Consider the following 18,697-nt stretch of genomic DNA (forward strand, 5'->3'; position numbering starts at 1 on the left):
TGGAGAGATTTGGGAGAGAGAGAGAGAGATAGGGTGGAAGAGATTTAGAGAGATTTTGCCGGGGGCCTTTATTAGTGTTTTTCTTCGTAGTGCAGGGACCGTTGGCTTCATTAAGCCTTGTTATGAGTGTTACATGCCCCTGAAGGGTACTTAAACGTGTCTTATCGAGTTGTCGCATTACTTACTCCTTTTAGAATTTTAGATTTTCTGAACATTGAAAAATTCTAAGCGATACTTTATATTAAGATAGTGAGTTGTACAAAGTAAGCATAATGTAAACCCTAACATACGAAAGGTTAGTTGAGTCGACCGATTTGACTTGTTGACTTTATTTGACTTTGACTTTACCAGATATTTACAGTTGTCACACATGAGTGCTCCTGGAATAAGATTTGAGTATTGGATTAAACCCACGCTCATTTGAATCACTTCATGGATTTTATCACGAGTCATCATGAGACGATAATATCTTATATTCTTCAAACCTAGAGATATGAGTTGTTGACCATGAGTTGGTTGTACATTGATTGTACGAAAACGCATCAGTAACTTGATGTTATAAAACGTGCCTTTGTGTATGATTCAACAAGTAGGTAGTACAAGCATATGAGTCGAAGTTTATCCATTCCTTTTACCCTTGGAGGGATAAAAGCGATATCTATGGGCCCCTCGATGATTTAGTGATAACAAACGTAAGTGCTCGGCCGGGCCTGCACTGATTTGATTTGTTCAATTAGTCGGTTGTGACAACCGTCAAAATTCGAGTCGGTTCTAGATTTGAATAAACTTAGTTGCACATATACGCACGACACATACTGGACTTAGTGACTAGAAGCTCAGTTATAACCTACTAGAAACTTGGAAGCAACTAGAAACAATGGATAATGTACTTAGATTTCACATTGATATGTGAATTCTACAACTACTTAACTGTAGAGGCTATCCATATTCGGGTCACTCTTTGACTCGAACACCTTTTCATGAATCATATACACACATCATGCACTTGACCTAGAAGTAGAAATTAGGTCAAAGTCTCATAGAAACTTAAGTCAAAGTTGAAGACTAGGACTAGTATACTTGATTCCTCAATTTCGCTTGAATCTCGGAATCACTACATAGAATGCCAATAAACCGATAAAAATAAATTACAAACATTATTTATAACTATAAAAGAGTTATAATACCATAAGATAATTTAAAGTCTCAAATATTCTATTTATTTTGATATCCAAATTTTTACAAACTCTCAAAAACCCTAAAAACCCTAAAACTTAAATTTTATAAAGTTTAACATCAAGAATTCTATAAAAATAGTTATGAAACTTATAATATTATCTTAAAACAATTAAATTCAGGGAAATATAATCATGGAAAATAAAAATTTAAGTCATTAACATTCATCCTTAATTTATAAGTCAAAAATCAAGGTTTCATGAATAAAAACTTGATTTTAGTGCACATTTGATATAAAATTTAGATATTTTATAAAATAACTTAAATTTTATAAAACAAAATGAATGAGAAAGGGTTATTATACTCAAAATTTCGGACCCCTCTCTTCCCATATCTCTCTCTCACACTCTCATTCTCCAACACACACACATCTCTCTTCTTTCTCTCTCTAGAAAACTCTCTCTACCTTCTCTCTAATTTTTTTTCTCCAAACACCACAACCACAGCCTCTTAACCACGAAATTATGGAGATTCATAAGGGTTTTTCAAGCCACAAATAAATTTAAGGTAAAGAACATACATCTCTTGAAGATCCACAACAATGATTTAAGCCATGCATGTGCATTTTACTTCAAAAACCGACTTCTACTTCTTCGTCTTCTTCAAACTTATTTTCTTTTTGTTAAAAATGGTTTTTAGAACATCAAGGATGTGTTTTAACACCATGCATGTATGATAAATAAGGTTGCATGTTCATGATCTTAGTGCAAAAATCGATTTTAAGGATTATAACATCAAACTCAAGTTAAGAGTTTTTGAGAAACAAAATTTTGTTCATAAATGAATGTATACATTTTGATAAGTTTTAATCTTTTGATCTCTGGAAACATGACTAGAATATAAGTTTATCATGATATCTTTTAAAATATTTCAAAAGATTTACTCAAAGAAATGATGAAAACTCATTTTTCTAACCAATAACCATGCATGCAATCTGCCAGATTTCTTTACCTGACTTTAAACTGTCATATCTCACTCATTTCTTAACCAAAATTCGGGATTCTTTTTCTGAAATATAATATTTTGAGTTAGCTTTCAAACCCATCTGACCTCACTGGAAAATTCAAATATTTAGATTTTTAGCAATTTTTACAAAATTGTTGCTCAATCAGCACCTTTTTGTGAATACTAGTTTTGTATTGCATGTTCAAAGATCTTATTCATCACTAAAAATCAAGGAAAAATTAACTTGAGCACTTAACATCATGTATTAAGAGGTATAAAAATATCTTGATTCAAAAGCCTTTGGAACATGTTGCAAAAATTCTCAAAGTAACATCAATAATTTTTACCAAAATCACAAGAATCAAGTTCTCTATAATTGTTTGAGCCTTTAGGCATGTTTTTCGACATCAAAAATAAGAAAACAATTTTTCATTGTTATTAAATTGTTTGAAGTTGCATTCTGGAAATTTTCAGCTCAATATATATTTTCTTTATTTTTACATGAAAATAATAATAAAATAGAGTGTTAAAGCATATAAAATACTTAAACTTGTAAATAAATTCTGGAAATATTTGTGGATGACCCTTTAAGTTAATAAACATCTCTCATGAAGTTTCATCGATTTTTGTTACTGTTAATATGGTTTTTAAATTTTCTTTTTATTTAGCTCTAATAAATCATAAAACCACTTTAGGGAATGTGAAAATATTATTTCTTATTTTTCGCAGCTTGTACCTTATATTTAAGACTCCGACAAATATTTTGGGAATTTTTGAAAATGTATATCTATTTTTCTTGAATTTTTGTGTTTATAATGGACTAAAAACAGCAAAAATAGTTTTACTCATCCAAAATTCATGAAAATTTACCAGAAACTCTTATAATATGTTAGGATGATACATAAAAATTTTGATGATTTTTATCTTCTGTATGCTATTTTTCTTCTATTTTCCCAAGATTTAATACACTTAAATGTACAAAAATCAGAAAAATTGTGTTAAACTTTTTGAAAACACATATTAATATTTTTCCTAGATTATGTACACTGTAAAATAGTTACACAAAAATTACAAGAATTTTTCATGATAATTTACTATTTTTCCATGATTTTATGATTATTCATGGAATTAAATGGTGAAAAATAGTTAGACAAATCAAAAATTCAAGAAAATTTATCTTAAGGTGTTTGACTTCAATTAAAAATGAAATACAAAGTTTGGGAAAGTTTAGAACTAAATTGATTTCATTTTGAATATTTAATCATTCGAACACCTCTAAAATGTTAAATATTAACATTTCAATAATGGAAATTTTCCACTTAAATTGTTATATAACAATTGATTCTTTGAAACTTAATTTCCACAGAAAAATGTTTGTAACTTATCAATATTAAATTTTGACACATTATTGGCATAATTCTATTGTAGTAGTAAGTATACTAGTGTTAGATTTCGATTAGAGACTCACTAGCGAATACCATTATTGTAGGAATCGGTAGTGGTACACGTGGAACGTAGTTCAAGGCACCATTTGCATCATCTAAATACATTGTGAGTATTCACCACTCCCCTATTTTCGGTTTTTAAATGTTTTGGGGGTGGAAAAGCATGTCCTAAACTATTTATATTCGTTGTATTTAATTGACTCGTATAAACTTGATTACTATATTTTGCATATTGTGAGTATTCACGCACTCCCCTAGTTTCAGTTTTTATGTTTTGGGGTGGAAAAGCATGTCCCGAAAAACTATTATTTGAATGTTGTATTTAAATTGATTTGTATCAAACATGATTGCTATTTTATTGCTATATCTCTCTATGTATGTCTATGCAACACGGAACATGAGAACTTATCGTATTAAGGCCCTTCCCTTATCTCTAACCATTAACTCTTTGAGCCAATGGTCATTATGGATAGCGCTATTAGGAATTGACAACTCCTCACTCGCCCTATTGATGGAGTGCATGATACCATATTCATCTATGGAACGATAAGCATAGATCTTGATAGGGCTTCAGTCATAGGTTTGGTTGAGACTCATTGTTTGCTCATACACATACAAACTCGTTTCTCGTTATAGCAATAAACTTGTTATTAATTATAGCAATGAACTTTGTTTCTCATTACAACAACGAACTTTTATTACTGAAAACTTATATACATGTTTTAGCAATGAAATTGTTTGCTCCTTGTAGCAACGAAATTGATTGCTCATTTTAGCAATGAAACTTGTTACTCGTTTGAGTAACGAACTTTATCTTCCATTAGAATATTAATGTTGCATCTTATTTGGGCAACATACCTTATCTCTCATGATGACAAAGAACTTTGTTTTTACAAACTTATTTACTCATTTTAACAATATACTTTTATTATTGGAAACTTTTATCAAAACTTTGATTTCAATTCATGGAACCAGTATTATTTTGTTTATCTGTGAGTACTCACCAACTATTTTTATAGTTGACGCTCGTTTTACATGCTTTTTCAGGAATCATCGAGTAAGTGGCACTTAGGGACACTTCACTTTTAGGAGCATTCGCATGTGTTGTATTTCAATTTACATTGTAATTTCTTTTGAAAGTTGTTCAAACCCATTGTAAAATTGTAATGATTTTTAATGCTATGGTTGGTGTTGTCTTTCAACTTTTGCTATGAAACCCTTTATACTGCCACGCCTCGTGTTTCCGCTTTAGCGGGGTGTGACAGAAAATGGTATCAGAGCCGAAGGTTATAGAAAATACCGGTTTTCCTTTGGAGAACCACAACTATAGCAAAAAATTTTCAAAATGTTTTTAAAATACCGAACATACTACTAGTATAACTAATTCGAGTACGCATTATTGGACTTTAACTAAGTATAGCCTGGCCAACTAGGCTTAATTAAGGAAACTTAATGCGAGGCTTGAAACGGTTATAGTAGAATTATGTTCAAAACAATTTTCAACTTAAACTTTTGAAAAACAAAATTTTTGGTGTGCGTACGGGCATTGCATATTATAGGCATTCATCTAGACACACTTAGAAACTAAGTTCACTTTTATAACAATGCCTTTATTTAGAAATAATCTTATCCCTTATCAAGTGTTAGGTTAACCACTTAGGTTATATCACTAGCCACTCTAGGAGCAATGCACTTAGTACTGAGAATGAGTATTCCTCGGTAGCTATTGACTTTAGATGTAAAGTTAGTAGCTAGATATACACTAGTAATAATCTTAAGTCGAAACCTATACCAATTATTCCTCAATACCTCTTCATCGTCTTCGTACTAGAGTTACAACTAGGAAAGCGTTCTGATACCGACACGGATGAAAATTGGAGTATCGCGTAAGGAGGTAGATGAGTCGTTTCTAAGTAATCACTTGGATACCATTGGTGGGCATTCCGGATTCGACTCACAAAGAGACACAAAGGTTTAACCTATTGCTACTAATACGTGAGACCTTATTACTACGCTACGATTTAGCTTTAGGTTGTTTCCACCTTCAGGTTAAAACTTAACATAGGATATCCCTTTGACCTCTATAAAAGGCCACGAAACTGCATTGACACCATAAAACGTTTTTCAAACAATTTTTCTTGCCCTTTATCTTAGGGAAAAAGACATCGGTACTCGTCTTATACTCGCCTTGTACTCGCCTTAGTATTTAGGTACGATCAGCTACACTAATATACTTATTCCTTACTTCTTAATCTTCCATCGAAAAATTATTTCGTTTCATCGGTTTTATTTATCATCGATAAAATACTTTATAACCACTTCATACAACTTACTAGACATTTCCTAACAACGTAAGCCATATTCTCGCTAAAAATCTTTTGACAACTTGCTTTAACTTAACACTTTTCTTCAAAACTCAATTTAACCAATATTGGTTTTAACATTGCTATTTCAATTTCATTTCAATCCATTTCAATGGATAGATGTGCTTTTAAAGGGCATAGAAACCATTTTAAACCTTGATTACCATTTTGGCACGTTTTCGAAAAACTAGAAACATTTTCTTTTATTATCGTGTTTAAACTCTTTACTATAAAACTTAAACATATGACGTTAAAGTTCATATTATGTGTAAAAGCTTCATCGGATCTTCAAACCACTTTTGTTTTAAGACTTTTGACTACTTCCCCATTTAGGCATCGTACTTTACTTAAATGTGTTTTCTTGAAACCCAACATGGTATTTTTACAACTTTCTAATCCAAATGTGTTTACAAGACATCACTGATGCCTACATTTCAAAACACACCTTATTTGTTTATTTTATTTCAAATTAGTTTTATAATCTGTGTTTATAAAACTTACAACATTGCAAAACTTAGTGTTCACTTTTAAATTTCCAGTGACACCTTCAACAATGTATAATTACTCTTCTAAATCTATTGAGTCTTTACCTTATATGTTTTAACTATTATTGAACTCCATTCTAAAAAGTCAAATTGTCAGATTTTCAACTACCGTTTGTAGTGCTTCTTCTTTTTCACAAATGGAGTTTAACTTAATAAGGTAACTCGTGATTATTAGCAAACATTCTAAGACTCTCACATGTCTATTTAATCATCAATATACATCAAATATTAAAGTTTGAAATATATCTCAACCTGGTTTTAATCTACCTATAGGTATTGTTCTTATAATTTTAACAATAACAATCATTGCCGCCGCTACCTTCCTTTTTCTATCCCCCGCACTTGATTTCTTGCTCTCCTTATGACTTTAGATCTCGCACATCCATAATAGTAACATAATACATTGTCTAACTTTGTTTCTGTCTATTTTGCTTCTCCTGGTATCATGTTTGTACACATACATACTAGAAGTCTATCATTTCGTTTTGAGCGATTAATACATGTATAGCCGTGAGGAATAATTTTTATTTAGTCAATTTTGATATATTCAATTACGCCTTTTTATCATATACATCTTGTTTTTATTTTGAAATCTCTATAAACAAGTGATCCTTATTTACATTTGCTTTTTCGTTCTAAATTCAGAAACTTGATATAAAATGCAATTTTCATTGTATTTTTCCTTATAATTAATACACAAGATGAATACTCTTATGCTTATAATTTTTCTATATCCGGAAAATATATGTGAAGGATATGTATCCTTATGTTTCTTCTTTTCTTTAAATACATCAAGAATTTTGAATTTTACGATTATCTATTCTCTAAATGATTGTTTTTGTAGAAACACTAAACTATGAATGCCCTATTTTGAAGATTGACATTTTTACACATTTCTTAAAATAGTAATTTACTTTGCAATTTTCAGTGAGTTCCTAAACTCTCAAGCTTTTTTTCATAAGTATTTTGACTCCTCGTAAACTTAGATTTGTCCTGACTTAGACAATTAGTCAATTTTTCAAATAGCGTAATATCAATAATTTCAATAAAAAAAATTTCCCTTAATGACGACTTAAACCTTTAACTTTAATTAATCTTTATATTATTTTACTACTTTGTTGGATCGCCACACATGTATCTTCATTATCTTGGAATTATTACACATTTTGATAATAGTGAGATTAATTATCATTTCTAAACAGACATTTTGATAACAATGAGATTTTTAATCACTTCTAAACACTTAAAATGCTATATACACAATGTGATTTAATTTATCATAAATTTTCATCGCCTCTATTTGCACCAATGACTCTCTAAATGTATTTATTCTTCGAATAAGGTTTTATTATTGTAAGAGTAACCGTAGTAGTAATTATAGCCTCAGAGATGCTCAATCATTCGTAATTTATTTTGTCGACGACACTTAATTAGCCTTTACATTTGAGATGTACCAAAACTTCGTTGCCTACCCTTAGTACGTATTTTTAGGAACTTACCCTCAATCGCTTCTCTTTCGTTCGTGCTACCCCTTCTTATTTCAAAATATATCATTTCCAGATGTAGTAGCCAACCCGGAAGTGAACAAATTGTTCCTAATCTCTTCTTTATTAGGCGGCGAATTTACACTTAGTGCTAATTTAGAACGCGACTTAAGGATCAATGCGGATTTAACGCTCAGTGCAGTTAGTGCTTCAGCAAAACTTATAGCTCTCTTAATTCAGATAATATCTAACTAGATGATCTTTTTCGACTAGGTCGCCATGTTTGGATCATGATTTCCATGATCCTAATTTCTCGCAATCTAAATTGTAGAACTCGAATTAAGGAAACATTAATTTGACTATAGCTAAAGAATTGGGCTTTTCCCTTGAGGAAATAAACCCGAAATAATCAAAGAACATTGCAAGTCACCACCTCTCCAACTATATAATTGTATTCGACTGAGTTCTAATAGAATACGTCACGAATTGAATTTCGGGGCGAAATTCTTTCAACCAGGGGAGAATGTGACAACCGTCAAAATTCGAGTCGGTTCTAGATTTGAATAAACTTAGTTGCACATATACGCATGACACATACTGGACTTAGTGACTAGAAGCTCAGTTATAACCTACTAGAAACTTGGAAGCAACTAGAAACAATGGATAATGTACTTAGATTTCACATTGATATGTGAATTCTACAACTACTTAACTGTAGAGGCTATCCATATTCGGGTCACTCTTTGACTCGAACACCTTTTCATGAATCATATACACACATCATGCACTTGACCTAGAAGTAGAAATTATGTCAAAGTCTCATAGAAACTTAAGTCAAAGTTGAAGACTAGGACTAGTATACTTGATTCCTCAATTTCGCTTGAATCTCGGAATCACTACATAGAATGCCAATAAACCGATAAAAATAAATTACAAACATTATTTATAACTATAAAAGAGTTATAATACCATAAGATAATTTAAACTCTCAAATATTCTATTTATTTTGATATCCAAATTTTTACAAACTCTCAAAAACCCTAAAAACCCTAAAACTTAAATTTTATAAAGTTTAACATCAAGAATTCTATAAAAATAGTTATGAAACTTATAATATTATCTTAAAACAATTAAATTCAGGGAAATATAATCAAGGAAAATAAAAATTTAAGTCATTAACATTCATCCTTAATTTATAAGTCAAAAATCAAGGTTTCATGAATAAAAACTTGATTTTAGTGCACATTTTATATACAATTTAGATATTTTATAAAATAACTTAAATTTTATAAACAAAATGAATGAGAAAGGGTTATTATACTCAAAATTTCGGACCCCTCTCTTCCCATATCTCTCTCTCACACTCTCATTCTCCAACACACACACATCTCTCTTCTTTCTCTCTAGAAAACTCTCTCTACCTTCTCTCTAATTTTTTTTCTCCAAACACCACAACCACAGCCTCTTAACCACGAAATTATGGAGATTCATAAGGGTTTTTCAAGCCACAAATAAATTTAAGGTAAAGAACATACATCTCTTGAAGATCCACAACAATGATTTAAGCCATGCATGTGCATTTTACTTCAAAAACCGACTTCTACTTCTTCGTCTTCTTCAAACTTATTTTCTTTTTGTTAAAAATGGTTTTTAGAACATCAAGGATGTGTTTTAACACCATGCATGTATGATAAATAAGGTTGCATGTTCATGATCTTAGTGCAAAAATCGATTTTAAGGATTATAACATCAAACTCAAGTTAAGAGTTTTTGAGAAACAAAATTTTGTTCATAAATGAATGTATACATTTTGATAAGTTTTAATCTTTTGATCTCTGGAAACATGACTAGAATATAAGTTTATCATGATATCTTTTAAAATATTTCAAAAGATTTACTCAAAGAAATGATGAAAACTCATTTTTCTAACCAATAACCATGCATGCAATCTGCCAGATTTCTTTACCTGACTTTAAACTGTCATATCTCACTCATTTCTTAACCAAAATTCGGGATTCTTTTTCTGAAATATAATATTTTGAGTTAGCTTTCAAACCCATCTGACCTCACTGGAAAATTCAAATATTTAGATTTTTAGCAATTTTTACAAAATTGTTGCTCAATCAGCACCTTTTTGTGAATACTAGTTTTGTATTGCATGTTCAAAGATCTTATTCATCACTAAAAATCAAGGAAAAATTAACTTGAGCACTTAACATCATGTATTAAGAGGTATAAAAATATCTTGATTCAAAATCCTTTGGAACATGTTGCAAAAATTCTCAAAGTAACATCAATAATTTTTACCAAAATCACAAGAATCAAGTTCTCTATAATTGTTTGAGCCTTTAGGCATGTTTTTCGACATCAAAAATAAGAAAACAATTTTTCATTGTTATTAAATTGTTTGAAGTTGCATTCTGGAAATTTTCAGCTCAATATATATTTTCTTTATTTTTACATGAAAATAATAATAAAATAGAGTGTTAAAGCATATAAAATACTTAAACTTGTAAATAAATTCTGGAAATATTTGTGGATGACCCTTTAAGTTAATAAACATCTCTCATGAAGTTTCATCGATTTTTGTTACTGTTAATATGGTTTTTAAATTTTCTTTTTATTTAGCTCTAATAAATCATAAAACCACTTTAGGGAATGTGAAAATATTATTTCTTATTTTTCGCAGCTTGTACCTTATATTTAAGACTCCGACAAATATTTTGGGAATTTTTGAAAATGTATATCTATTTTTCTTGAATTTTTGTGTTTATAATGGACTAAAAACAGCAAAAATAGTTTTACTCATCCAAAATTCATGAAAATTTACCAGAAACTCTTATAATATGTTAGGATGATACATAAAAATTTTGATGATTTTTATCTTCTGTATGCTATTTTTCTTCTATTTTCCCAAGATTTAATACACTTAAATGTACAAAAATCAGAAAAATTGTGTTAAACTTTTTGAAAACACATATTAATATTTTTCCTAGATTATGTACACTGTAAAATAGTTACACAAAAATTACAAGAATTTTTCATGATAATTTACTATTTTTCCATGATTTTATGATTATTCATGGAATTAAATGGTGAAAAATAGTTAGACAAATCAAAAATTCAAGAAAATTTATCTTAAGGTGTTTGACTTCAATTAAAAATGAAATACAAAGTTTGGGAAAGTTTAGAACTAAATTGATTTCATTTTGAATATTTAATCATTCGAACACCTCTAAAATGTTAAATATTGACATTTCAATAATGGAAATTTTCCACTTAAATTGTTATATAACAATTGATTCTTTGAAACTTAATTTCCACAGAAAAATGTTTGTAACTTATCAATATTAAATTTTGACACATTATTGGCATAATTCTATTGTAGTAGTAAGTATACTAGTGTTAGATTTCGATTAGAGACTCACTAGCGAATACCATTATTGTAGGAATCGGTAGTGGTACACGTGGAACGTAGTTCAAGGCACCATTTGCATCATCTAAATACATTGTGAGTATTCACCACTCCCCTATTTTCGGTTTTTAAATGTTTTGGGGGTGGAAAAGCATGTCCTAAACTATTTATATTCGTTGTATTTAATTGACTCGTATAAACTTGATTACTATATTTTGCATATTGTGAGTATTCACGCACTCCCCTAGTTTCAGTTTTTATGTTTTGGGGTGGAAAAGCATGTCCCGAAAAACTATTATTTGAATGTTGTATTTAAATTGATTTGTATCAAACATGATTGCTATTTTATTGCTATATCTCTCTATGTATGTCTATGCAACACGGAACATGAGAACTTATCGTATTAAGGCCCTTCCCTTATCTCTAACCATTAACTCTTTGAGCCAATGGTCATTATGGATAGCGCTATTAGGAATTGACAACTCCTCACTCGCCCTATTGATGGAGTGCATGATACCATATTCATCTATGGAACGATAAGCATAGATCTTGATAGGGCTTCAGTCATAGGTTTGGTTGAGACTCATTGTTTGCTCATACACATACAAACTCGTTTCTCGTTATAGCAATAAACTTGTTATTAATTATAGCAATGAACTTTGTTTCTCATTACAACAACGAACTTTTATTACTGAAAACTTATATACATGTTTTAGCAATGAAATTGTTTGCTCCTTGTAGCAACGAAATTGATTGCTCATTTTAGCAATGAAACTTGTTTACTCATTTGAGTAACGAACTTTATCTTCCATGAGAATATTAATGTTGCATCTTATTTGGGCAACATACCTTATCTCTCATGATGACAAAGAACTTTGTTTTTACAAACTTATTTACTCATTTTAACAATATACTTTTATTATTGGAAACTTTTATCAAAACTTTGATTTCAATTCATGGAACCAGTATTATTTTGTTTATCTGTGAGTACTCACCAACTATTTTTATAGTTGACGCTCGTTTTACATGCTTTTTCAGGAATCATCGAGTAAGTGGCACTTAGGGACACTTCACTTTTAGGAGCATTCGCATGTGTTGTATTTCAATTTACATTGTAATTTCTTTTAAAAGTTGTTCAAACCCATTGTAAAATTGTAATGATTTTTAATGCTATGGTTGGTGTTGTCTTTCAACTTTTGCTATGAAACCCTTTATACTGCCACGCCTCGTGTTTCCGCTTTAGCGGGGTGTGACAGAAAATGGTATCAGAGCCGAAGGTTATAGAGAATACCGGTTTTCCTTTGGAGAACCACAACTATAGCCAAAAATTTTCAAAATGTTTTTAAAATACCGAACATACTACTAGTATAACTAATTCGAGTACGCATTATTGGACTTTAACTAAGTATAGCCTGGCCAACTAGGCTTAATTAAGGAAACTTAATGCGAGGCTTGAAACGGTTATAGTAGAATTATGTTCAAAACAATTTTCAACTTAAACTTTTGAAAAACAAAATTTTTGGTGTGCGTACGGGCACTGCATATTATAGGCATTCATCTAGACACACTTAGAAACTAAGTTCACTTTTATAACAATGCCTTTATTTAGAAATAATCTTATCCCTTATCAAGTGTTAGGTTAACCACTTAGGTTATATCACTAGCCACTCTAGGAGCAATGCACTTAGTACTGAGAATGAGTATTCCTCGGTAGCTATTGACTTTAGATGTAAAGTTAGTAGCTAGATATACACTAGTAATAATCTTAAGTCGAAACCTATACCAATTATTCCTCAATACCTCTTCATCGTCTTCGTACTAGAGTTACAACTAGGAAAGCGTTCTGATACCGACACGGATGAAAATTAGAGTATCGCGTAAGGAGGTAGATGAGTCGTTTCTAAGTAATCACTTGGATACCATTGGTGGGCATTCCGGATTCGACTCACAAGGAGACACAAAGGTTTAACCTATTGCTACTAATACGTGAGACCTTATTACTACGCTACGATTTAGCTTTAGGTTGTTTCCACCTTCAGGTTAAAACTTAACATAAGATATCCCTTTGACCTCTATAAAAGGCCACGAAACTGCATTGACACCATAAAACGTTTTTCAAACAATTTTTCTTGCCCTTTATCTTAGGGAAAAAGACATCGGTACTCGTCTTATACTCGCCTTGTACTCGCGTTAGTATTTAGGTACGATCAGCTACACTAATATACTTATTCCTTACTTCTTAATCTTCCATCGAAAAATTATTTCGTTTCATCGGTTTTATTTATCATCGATAAAATACTTTATAACCACTTCATACAACTTACTAGACATTTCCTAACAACGTAAGCCATATTCTCGCTAAAAATCTTTTGACAACTTGATTTAACTTAACACTTTTCTTCAAAACTCAATTTAACCAATATTGGTTTTAACATTGCTATTTCAATTTCATTTCAATCCATTTCAATGGATAGATGTGCTTTTAAAGGGCATAGAAACCATTTTAAACCTTGATTACCATTTTGGCACGTTTTCGAAAAACTAGAAACATTTTCTTTTATTATCGTGTTTAAACTCTTTACTATAAAACTTAAACATATGACGTTAAAGTTCATATTATGTGTAAAAGCTTCATCGGATCTTCAAACCACTTTTGTTTTAAGACTTTTGACTACTTCCCCATTTAGGCATCGTACTTTACTTAAATGTGTTTTCTTGAAACCCAACATGGTATTTTTACAACTTTCTAATCCAAATGTGTTTACAAGACATCACTGATGCCTACATTTCAAAACACACCTTATTTGTTTATTTTATTTCAAATTAGTTTTATAATCTGTGTTTATAAAACTTACAACATTGCAAAACTTAGTGTTCACTTTTAAATTTCCAGTGACACCTTCAACAATGTATAATTACTCTTCTAAATCTATTGAGTCTTTACCTTATATGTTTTAACTATTATTGAACTCCATTCTAAAAAGTCAAATTGTCAGATTTTCAACTACCGTTTGTAGTGCTTCTTCTTTTTCACAAATGGAGTTTAACTTAATAAGGTAACTCGTGATTATTAGCAAACATTCTAAGACTCTCACATGTCTATTTAATCATCAATATACATCAAATATTAAAGTTTGAAATATATCTCAACCTGGTTTTAATCTACCTATAGGTATTGTTCTTATAATTTTAACAATAACAATCATTGCCGCCGCTACCTTCCTTTTTCTATCCCCCGCACTTGATTTCTTGCTCTCCTTATGACTTTAGATCTCGCACATCCATAATAGTAACATAATACATTGTCTAACTTTGTTTCTGTCTATTTTGCTTCTCCTGGTATCATGTTTGTACACATACATACTAGAAGTCTATCATTTCGTTTTGAGCGATTAATACATGTATAGCCGTGAGGAATAATTTTTATTTAGTCAATTTTGATATATTCAATTACGCCTTTTTATCATATACATCTTGTTTTTATTTTGAAATCTCTATAAACAAGTGATCCTTATTTACATTTGCTTTTTCGTTCTAAATTCAGAAACTTGATATAAAATGCAATTTTCATTGTATTTTTCCTTATAATTAATACACAAGATGAATACTCTTATGCTTATAATTTTTCTATATCCGGAAAATATATGTGAAGGATATGTATCATTATGTTTCTTCTTTTCTTTAAATACATCAAGAATTTTGAATTTTACGATTATCTATTCTCTAAATGATTGTTTTTGTAGAAACACTAAACTATGAATGCCCTATTTTGAAGATTGACATTTTTACACCTTTCTTAAAATAGTAATTTACTTTGCAATTTTCAGTGAGTTCCTAAACTCTCAAGCTTGTTTTCATAAGTATTTTGACTCCTCGTAAACTTAGATTTGTCCTGACTTAGACAATTAGTCAATTTTTCAAATAGCGTAATATCAATAATTTCAATAAAAAAAATTTCCCTTAATGACGACTTAAACCTTTAACTTTAATTAATCTTTATATTATTTTACTACTTTGTTGGATCGCCACACATGTATCTTCATTATCTTGGAATTATTACACATTTTGATAATAGTGAGATTAATTATCATTTCTAAACAGACATTTTGATAACAATGAGATTTTTAATCACTTCTAAACACTTAAAATGCTATATACACAATGTGATTTAATTTATCATAAATTTTCATCGCCTCTATTTGCACCAATGACTCTCTAAATGTATTTATTCTTCGAATAAGGTTTTATTATTGTAAGAGTAACCGTAGTAGTAATTATAGCCTCAGAGATGCTCAATCATTCGTAATTTATTTTGTCGACGACACTTAATTAGCCTTTACATTTGAGATGTACCAAAACTTCGTTGCCTACCCTTAGTACGTATTTTTAGGAACTTACCCTCAATCGCTTCTCTTTCATTCGTGCTACCCCTTCTTATTTCAAAATATATCATTTCCAGATGTAGTAGCCAACCCGGAAGTGAACAAATTGTTCCTAATCTCTTCTTTATTAGGCGGCGAATTTACACTTAGTGCTAATTTAGAACGCGACTTAAGGATCAATGCGGATTTAACGCTCAGTGCAGTTAGTGCTTCAGCAAAACTTATAGCTCTCTTAATTCAGATAATATCTAACTAGATGATCTTTTTCGACTAGGTCGCCATGTTTGGATCATGATTTCCATGATCCTAATTTCTCGCAATCTAAATTGTAGAACTCGAATTAAGGAAACATTAATTTGACTATAGCTAAAGAATTGGGCTTTTCCCTTGAGGAAATAAACCCGAAATAATCAAAGAACATTGCAAGTCACCACCTCTCCAACTATATAATTGTATTCGACTGAGTTCTAATAGAATACGTCACGAATTGAATTTCGGGGCGAAATTCTTTCAACCAGGGGAGAATGTGACAACCGTCAAAATTCGAGTCGGTTCTAGATTTGAATAAACTTAGTTGCACATATACGCATGACACATACTGGACTTAGTGACTAGAAGCTCAGTTATAACCTACTAGAAACTTGGAAGCAACTAGAAACAATGGATAATGTACTTAGATTTCACATTGATATGTGAATTCTACAACTACTTAACTGTAGAGGCTATCCATATTCGGGTCACTCTTTGACTCGAACACCTTTTCATGAATCATATACACACATCATGCACTTGACCTAGAAGTAGAAATTATGTCAAAGTCTCATAGAAACTTAAGTCAAAGTTGAAGACTAGGACTAGTATACTTGATTCCTCAATTTCGCTTGAATCTCGGAATCACTACATAGAATGCCAATAAACCGATAAAAATAAATTACAAACATTATTTATAACTATAAAAGAGTTATAATACCATAAGATAATTTAAAGTCTCAAATATTCTATTTATTTTGATATCCAAATTTTTACAAACTCTCAAAAACCCTAAAAACCCTAAAACTTAAATTTTATAAAGTTTAACATCAAGAATTCTATAAAAATAGTTATGAAACTTATAATATTATCTTAAAACAATTAAATTCAGGGAAATATAATCAAGGAAAATAAAAATTTAAGTCATTAACATTCATCCTTAATTTATAAGTCAAAAATCAAGGTTTCATGAATAAAAACTTGATTTTAGTGCACATTTTATATACAATTTAGATATTTTATAAAATAACTTAAATTTTATAAACAAAATGAATGAGAAAGGGTTATTATACTCAAAATTTCGGACCCCTCTCTTCCCATATCTCTCTCTCACACTCTCATTCTCCAACACACACACATCTCTCTTCTTTCTCTCTAGAAAACTCTCTCTACCTTCTCTCTAATTTTTTTTCTCCAAACACCACAACCACAGCCTCTTAACCACGAAATTATGGAGATTCATAAGGGTTTTTCAAGCCACAAATAAATTTAAGGTAAAGAACATACATCTCTTGAAGATCCACAACAATGATTTAAGCCATGCATGTGCATTTTACTTCAAAAACCGACTTCTACTTCTTCGTCTTCTTCAAACTTGTTTTCTTTTTGTTAAAAATGGTTTTTAGAACATCATGGATGTGTTTTAACACCATGCATGTATGATAAACAAGGTTGCATGTTCATGATCTTAGTGCAAAAATCGATTTTAAGGATTAAAACATCAAACTCAAGTTAAGAGTTTTTGAGAAACAAAATTTTGTTCATAAATGAATGTATACATTTTGATAAGTTTTAATCTTTTGATCTCTGGAAACATGACTAGAATATAAGTTTATCATGATATGTTTTAAAATATTTCAAAAGATTTACTCAAAGAAATGATGAAAACTCATTTTTCTAACCAATCACCATGCATGCAATCTGCCAGATTTCTTTACCTGACTTTAAACTGTCATATCTCACTCATTTTTTAACCAAAATTCGGGATTATTTTTCTGAAATATAATATTTTAAGTTAGCTTTCAAACCCATCTGACCTCACTGGAAAATTCAAATATTTAGATTTTTAGCAATTTTTACAAAACTGTTGCTCAATCAGCACCTTTTTGTGAATACTAGTTTTGTATTGCATGTTCAAAGATCTTATTCATCACTAAAAATCAAGGAAAAATTAACTTGAGCACTTAACATCATGTATTAAGAGGTATAAAAATATCTTGATTCAAAATCCTTTGGAACATGTTGCAAAAATTCTCAAAGTAACATCAATAATTTTTACCAAAATCACAAGAATCAAGTTTTTCTCTATAATTGTTTGAGCCTTTAGGCATGTTTTTCGACATCAAAAATAAGAAAACAATTTTTCATTGTTATTAAATTGTTTGAAGTTGCATTCTGGAAATTTTCAGCTCAATATATATTTTCTTTATTTTTACATGAAAATAATAATAAAATAGAGTGTTAAAGCATATAAAATACTTAAACTTGTAAATAAATTCTGGAAATATTTGTGGATGACCCTTTAAGTTAATAAACATCTCTCATGAAGTTTCATCGATTTTTGTTACTGTTTAGTATGATTTTTAATTTTCTTTTTATTTAGCTCTAATAAATCATAAAACCACTTTAGGGAATGTGAAAATATTATTTCTTATTTTTCGCAGCTTGTACCTTATATTTAAGACTCCGACAAATATTTTGGGAATTTTTGAAAAAGTATATCTATTTTTCTTGAATTTTTGTGTTTATAATGGACTAAAAACAGCAAAAATAGTTTTACTCATCCAATATTAATGAAAATTTACCAGAAACTCTTATAATATGTTAGGATGATACATAACAATTTTGATGAT

The sequence above is a fragment of the Lactuca virosa genome, chromosome 6 (assembly GCF_052849685.1).
Source record: "Lactuca virosa cultivar CGN04683 chromosome 6, Lactuca_virosa_CGN04683_v6, whole genome shotgun sequence".
Lineage (NCBI taxonomy): Eukaryota > Viridiplantae > Streptophyta > Magnoliopsida > Asterales > Asteraceae > Lactuca > Lactuca virosa.